The sequence below is a fragment of the Aotus nancymaae genome, unplaced genomic scaffold (assembly GCF_030222135.1).
Source record: "Aotus nancymaae isolate 86718 unplaced genomic scaffold, 86718_ANA_hifiasm-v0.15.2.pri h1tg000036l, whole genome shotgun sequence".
In the NCBI taxonomy this organism is placed as follows: domain Eukaryota; kingdom Metazoa; phylum Chordata; class Mammalia; order Primates; family Aotidae; genus Aotus; species Aotus nancymaae.
This window is the reverse complement of record NW_026988450.1, coordinates 81,754,483-81,761,601: the sequence shown is the minus strand read 5'-3', so window position 1 is coordinate 81,761,601 and position 7,119 is coordinate 81,754,483.

Sequence of the window (7,119 nt, the reverse complement as noted above, 5' to 3'; positions counted from 1 at the left end):
AAAAAAAAAAAAAAAAAAGAAAAAAAATGCAATCTTACCAGGAGGCAGAGGGCTAGAAATACTTGGTAAAGAACAACATTAATATTACTACAAACCGCGTTTGTGAACGCCTCCTCCAGATTTCGGAAGAGGAAGCTCCTGGACGGTCATGGCACAAAGGAGGCTAAACGAGTATTCCAGTGTCATTGGTTTTTATTTTTCTTGCAATTTTCAGATGTTTCAGAAAATATCATTCACACTTTGGTTACCTGTAATTGATCTTTATTGTCTTAATAATTTTTATTAATATATATACATGAATTTTAAAATAGTCACATTTCAGTTATACAGAAATGTATACATTTTAAAATTTATCTCATTTTTAATGTAATTTAACTTATATATGAAGGCATTCATCTTTGCACTCAAGGACTTCAGCCACCCTCGTTCTTTTTTCCCATAAAGCCCCACATTCCAGAACCACACATTTGCCTCTTCTGAGTAACTTTATGACCTCTTTGTTGTTGCTTGGAAAACCCCATCACAGAAAACCAATTCCACGGCCCCAATATTGAGGAGCACCCCATATTAAGGGCGAAAAATAAACCTAAAAAGGAGAGGGAGAGAAACAAAAATTAAATAACCAAGAAGGTCAGAATGAAGACAGAGGGACAGGGGCTGATGAGAGGGTGTGGAGGGCCCACCTGTCCCCACCCCGCTGCCACCTGAGGTGGCTGATCGGCAGGGCAGCTTTGCAGGAGATTGCAGCTGCAGAAGAGCCATTCGGAAACACAGAGCTGTCCTTCCAGGCAGCCCTAGTCCTTCCCATGCTGCTGGAGCCTTAACTAGGAATGTTGTCATCAGGCCGCAGGGGGACCACCGCTGCACACTGTGGTCTCAGGACCCCAAAGCCTGTGAGGCTGGTGTGCAGGAGGAGGAATCGGAAGTTCGGCCTGGGGACCAGGAGGGTTATCTCAGCCTCAGGATCCTCACTGCAACCAGCCCCAGAGACTTTTCCTCCTCACCCGGCCGAGCAGGATCACCCCCAACACACACACTGCACCCTTGTCTTTCTCCAATCTGACCACGGCAACGCCCCTCTCAGAATCCACTGAGAATTCATGACCAAATTTGAGAATTAAAGCCGGAAGAGCCTTCATAGAAGAGAAGAAAAAGTATTTCTGTTTCTCTGCCTCTTGCTCAGTACCCAAATGCATCTCGATAATCAAATAACCCAGAAGGAAGGAGCATCAGGAAAATGGGTTTATTTATGGTTTCTAGCCAGGATTGCACTTACATTTTTCTGATATTTATAATTAGGTGGGGAGGGAAAGAACACTGAGATTTCAAGCCCTGTGTCTTCATTAGGCTTGTGGTCCTGAGACCTCAGGGAACTGCCTCTGCACACTGTGATGTGGGGGCCCTAATGCCTGCGGGGCTGGTGATGGAGGAGGAATCTAAGGTTCAGCTCAGGAATCGTGTGCTCTGGCAGAGGAGATACCCAGGGCCCACGGGCTACCTGTGACCACCCACAGGCTTTGTGTCTGCACAAGTCCCTTAGCACCGCTGAGTCTGTCTCCTCAGCTCTAAAATGGAAAACAACAAGAGGCTGGATTAAAGGCTGGCAAAGGTCCCTTCCCACTCTAAATAACATACTGTTATGAATGCCAGGATTTGGGCCCCATTTTATACCAGCTTAGAGTATGTTAAGAAACCACAACACCTTATCCTCTCCACCTGGGCTACAACACACTTGACCCTTCCTCTCACGCAGGCAAAGTTCCTGGAGGCAGACTCCATGTCCCCCCTTAATATGGTTTGGCTGTATCCCCACCCAAAATCTCATCTTGAATTGTAATTCTCATAACCTCCAAAGTCCCCATAATCCCCATGTGTTAAGGGAGAGACCAGGTGGAGGTAATAGAATCATAGGGGTGGTTTCCCCCGTGCTGTTCTCATGACAGTGAGTGAGTTATTACAAGATCTAATGTTTTTACAGGGGGCTCTTCCCGCCTTGACTTAGCACTTCTCCTTCCTGTTTCCTTGTGAAGAAGGTGCTTGCTTCCCCTTTACCTTCCACCATGATTGTAAGTTTCCTGTGGCCTCCCCAGCCATGCTGAACTATGAGTCAATTAAATCTCTCTTTTCTTTATAAATTACCCGATGCTGGGCAGTTCTTTACAGCAGTATGAAAATGGACTAATACACCCTGACTACATCCTCCTACTGACTATCCAGAAGTAGAGACAGATTGCAGATATTGTTTCAAGAGTCATCTTGAGACTACACAAATGATAAACCCTTCTAGGCCTTAGTGTTCTTAGCTCTAGTCAGCTTTACTTAGATATGTTAATTCACTTGTAATAAGAGTTCACATTTTCTTAACACTTGCTATATGCCAGGCATTGTTTTAAACAGGTTCCTTTTTCTAAACTTTCTCATATTCAGTCCTCATAGTAACGTGGTGGTCAGGTGCTATTATCGTTACCCCATTTTACAGACAAGTTCACTGAGACACAGAAAGGTCAGTACCTTTCCCAAGGCCATATCTCTAGGGAGGTGAGGAGCAGGACCCAAACCTGCAAGTCCAGCTTGAGAACCTATGCCCTTCAATTTCTATTGATCTATCCACCCACCCACTTTCTAGAGGCTTCTCTCTGCTCATGTCTCTTCTCTTCTTCTAAAGGTCAGCCGCCATTTCTCTGCTCAGGATTATGCTGTGTGTCTGTTTCAAGACAACTGCTATCTTTGTACAACTATGGCCTCCCATCATCCCTCAAAATAAAAGCCTAAGGATAGGAGAGATGAAAATACAACCTTCATAAGGTGTTTTTTTTTTTTGTGTGTGTGTGTGTGTGTGTGTGTGTGTGTGTGTGGCAGAGAGGCCAAGGATTCTGTGCCAACACCAGTTGTGATTGGAGATGGGTGTCTCCACCATGCCCCTTTCTCATCCTCATCCAGTAAACTCCAGCATTGCGCAGGCAGCAGGCCAGCTCTACTGCAAGAAACTCTGTTCTAGCCCAGCAGATATTTTCTAATTCCACCTCCTAGGAGTTTTTATTTCAACAACAAATCTTATCCAATAGCTATTGCTCCAGAAGCATTTTCAAAGAAGAAATGAAAACCATGATCACCATGGTGAGGAAATATGCATTTTACTTAGTTGTAGAAGTGAGGAGACCAAAATCACTGTACCACCTGGAAAATACGCTCTCGTTGGCTCCTGACTCAGACTTCTCTGTGTTTCTGACATCTAGACAAAGAGCAGCAAAGGATTTTACCCAGCGATGCCTATCTGCAGTCTCCCCAGGCCCCGTCTCTGCCCTTGCTCATATCTGGAAGACCAGACCCGGTGGAATGAGCATCTGTCCACGGCTCCATTCCTCCCCTGTCAGATGAGGAGACTAACACATGACCTGCCGGCGGTCACCAGCGTTAAATCCACGTGGCATGCAAAGCCTACCAAAGAGCCCTGAGCACCGAAGAGTATCTGTGAATGATAGTTGAATTCAAATGGAAAAGGATCTTGAGAATGAATGTGTTTGATGAGCTCAAATTGGGCAAATTCCGGCTACCAGGTGGTGGTTTAGATGCTATCTGAGGAAGAAATCCATCTCTTCACTCAGAGTTTACAGAAATATAAAAAGACAAATATGCATATAACCAGTGCTAACTCAGATGCAGGGAGATTGTCTTGTTATTTCAGGCACAACCAGATTAGCTTCTGCTGGGGCTGCTGAACACTTTGCTTGTAGAGGCTCAGATGAGTGGCAAAATACAGAACATCCATGAGACCAACAACATAATTGTGCAATCATAACTCACATCTATGGAGCACCTTCCATGTATCATGCATTGTGTTCATATTAGCTCCATTCATCCCAAGAGCCCTTTCATGCCTTCCATTGCAGAGATGAGGAAATTGGCCCCATTTGCTCAAAAACGGAAAAAGTGGTTGGATCCAGTGTCCCTAAAATTCATTCGAAGTGGGGATCATTATTCATTTTTCCTAGATGAAGAAGTTGAAGTGCTTTGTCCACTGTCACATCTGAGCCAGTCAGAAATGGAATCTGGCCTACGAATTAGGTCTTGCTGACTCCAGGCCCCATGGCATCAAGTACTCCTCACCAGCAAACTCAGCCCCCGATGAAGCCCATGATGCAGCAGACCAGGACCCCAACATGGGGGTCAGGTGAGCCCAGCAGCTTGGTAGGAGAAACCTGCCAGAGGATGTGAGCACAGATGCTGAGGACAGTCCTGGAGCACTCTTTCTGTATCAGCAGTTCAGTCCTGGAGTCGCCACAGGAAGAGGTGCCATAGCAGAGATAGACATGAGGTCCCATGGGGATGCAGAGAAATGAGTCAGAAGTGGGGGCATCAGGAGGGAAGCAGAGGGTAAGCCATGGAGACCTTGACTTTGCCCAGGACTGCGGACTCTGTATTGCTCATCGTGGGGAGCCTTTGAAGCAAGGATCTGGCAGGGTCAGGTTCTGGGTTAGAATGAGCTCTCTGCAGGAAGAGCTGAGGGTGCAGGAAGCTGGGTCTGTGTGGGAGAGGATCAGTGGCCCCAGTTGCAAGGAGACCTTGGGAAAGAAAGAAGTTTTTACAATTTTTTCTTTTCATTTTTTCTTTCATTTCTTTTTTTTTTTTTTTTTTTTTGACTTTTTCATCCGCCTCCATTTCCTGGTGATGAGAGGAACTAAGAACGTTTAAGTGGGGGCTGTCACGGAGACGTGTGCTTATTGCACAGACACTTATTATTCATCTGTTTTGTTCACTGGTGTATCTCCAGCCCCTAGAAGAGTGCCTAGTACAGAGCAGGCACCCAGTGATATCCACCAAATAAATATATAAATAAGTGAGCGATGGAAAGATGGCAAGAGCCAGGTGGTGGTAGAGTATGAGTGTACCCAGCCGCCAAGTTTTAAATTGGAATCCTCAGAGGATTCACCTCACGACTTGTTCCTGACTCCAACCTGGAGTCTGAGCACCTGGTATGTGCCAGGTGCAGTTTTGGTCCTGGCATTGGAGAGGACGCAGAGATGAAGAGCATCTGGCTCTCTGCCCCACACAGACAGAGCATCTCCCAGGCCTGTGTGTCCCCACCTCAGTGAGCAGAAGGATGAACAAGGACCTGTTTGTCTCTGAGACCCATCCCAGAGGCATGGAGGCCAGGGATGGAAGTAAGATGTGGGGAAATGAGACCCCTGTTCGTGCACATCAGCCTGAGACCTCCCATTTTAATGCTGAGAGAAGCTTCTCGGGGCCAGGCTACCTGCCCAAGCCTACCTCGCCCTGGGGCTTTCTGCACACAATGCCCTGTGGGAGGCTGAATAAAAGCCACCTGAAGAGGTACATGTCCTAATCCCCCATCAGAACCTGTGACTATGTGGCCTTCCCTGGTGTCTTCGTCTACTCAGGCTGCCTTAACAACCTACCATGAACTGGGTGGCTTAAAAACAAGTTTGTTTTTTCTTAGTGCTGGAGGCTTGAAAGTCCAAGGTCAAGGTGCCAGCTGACTCAGTTTCTGATAGAAGCAGATCAAGGCTGATGTTATTAAGATCTCCACTTTAGAGATGAAAACAGTGAGGCCCTTTCAAGATTACATAGCGGGTTGGTGACTTGGATTAGACTAGATTAGTTGCCTCCATTTAATGCAATATTGTCTGGGCACCTGGTGTGTGCCAGGCACAGTTCTGGTCCCAGGTAGGTAGACAGATATAAAGACCATTTGGCCCTCTGCTCTGCAGAGACTGGGTGTGTATTTCCCAGGCTTATAGGGTCCTGCTTCTTTGTTGCTCTGAGCAGAGTGAACTGTGCAGCTCTCAACAGCTCCAAGGCGGCAGATTTCCCTGTCACTGACCACCCATCAGAGCTCCCTATTCCTGGCTTGCAGATGGCTGACTCCCCTCTCATTGCATCCTTACATGGCCTTCCTTCTGTGCTCCTGTCACAGGCTACTAATCCCATTGTGAGGACCCACTGTCATGATCCAGTTTAACTCTAACCCTCCCAAAAGCCCCACCTCCAAACACCATCACACTGAAGGTTCAGGTTTCAACATACGGATATGGAGGGAGCACAAGCGTTCAGTACATAACACGAAGGGACTTCGCAAATAGGAAATTTACCCTGGATCATCTGGATAGGCCCAATGTCATCACAAAGGACCTTATAAGAAGGAAGCAGGAGGGCCAAAGTCGAAGAAGCAGAAATAAGGTCAGAGCCAAGACGTGGCCTTGAGCCAAGGAAGACAGGCTGTAGAGGCTGGAAGAGGGAAGGAAGCAGATGTGCCCCTGGAGCATCCAGGAGGAGTGCGGCTCTGCTCACACCTTGATTTTAGACTTTACCATGAAGAACTGAAAAAGAATGCATTTGTGTCTTTCAGACTAAGTTCATGGTCATTTGTTACAGCAGCAAGAGGAAACTGCAACATATCCTCTGACCCCCTCCTTAGCCACCTGCATTTCAGCCTCAGGAAAGCCTAAAAATAAAGCCCTGTTTCTCTCAAGTATTGCTGGGACATACTGGAGATTTGAAAATGTTGTTAGCCAACAACTAAAGAGAATACCAGGGAACTAAACAGTCTGACTTGCAAAGAACAAAATTCTGCTTCCTCCCACCAGGTGTTCTCTTTCCATACGTTGTCTCCAGATACTGACATTCTAATAAATTCACAACAACCTATATTAACAAAAAGGCCACTTCAGGAAAAAGTAAAATATTTACAAGCTGTAATTTTTTTCATTCAAGATGAAAATAGCTTTACTGGGCCCTAGGCAGATAATATATGTTTGTACAGCATAGAAAACTATTAGAATTGAGCAATTCCCATGGGGAAACTGGCATGTTCAGACTCTAAATTAACATTTGGAAGAGTTGCATGGTAGCAACTGAGAGTCAGCTTTCTAACCTTTTGTTCTTCAGCTTGTATACCCTTTTAAAGTTCATAAAGAGTGTTTACATACATTTTCTCATTTAATCCTTGAAACAGTCCAAGGTTGAAGTTATTATGCTCCCCACTTTACAGCTGGGAACAGCGAGGCTCTTCCAAGATTACGCAAGGGGTTAGTGACTTGGATTATACTAAATCAGTTGGGTTCATTTAATGCAATGTTGTCTGAGCACCTGCTATGTACC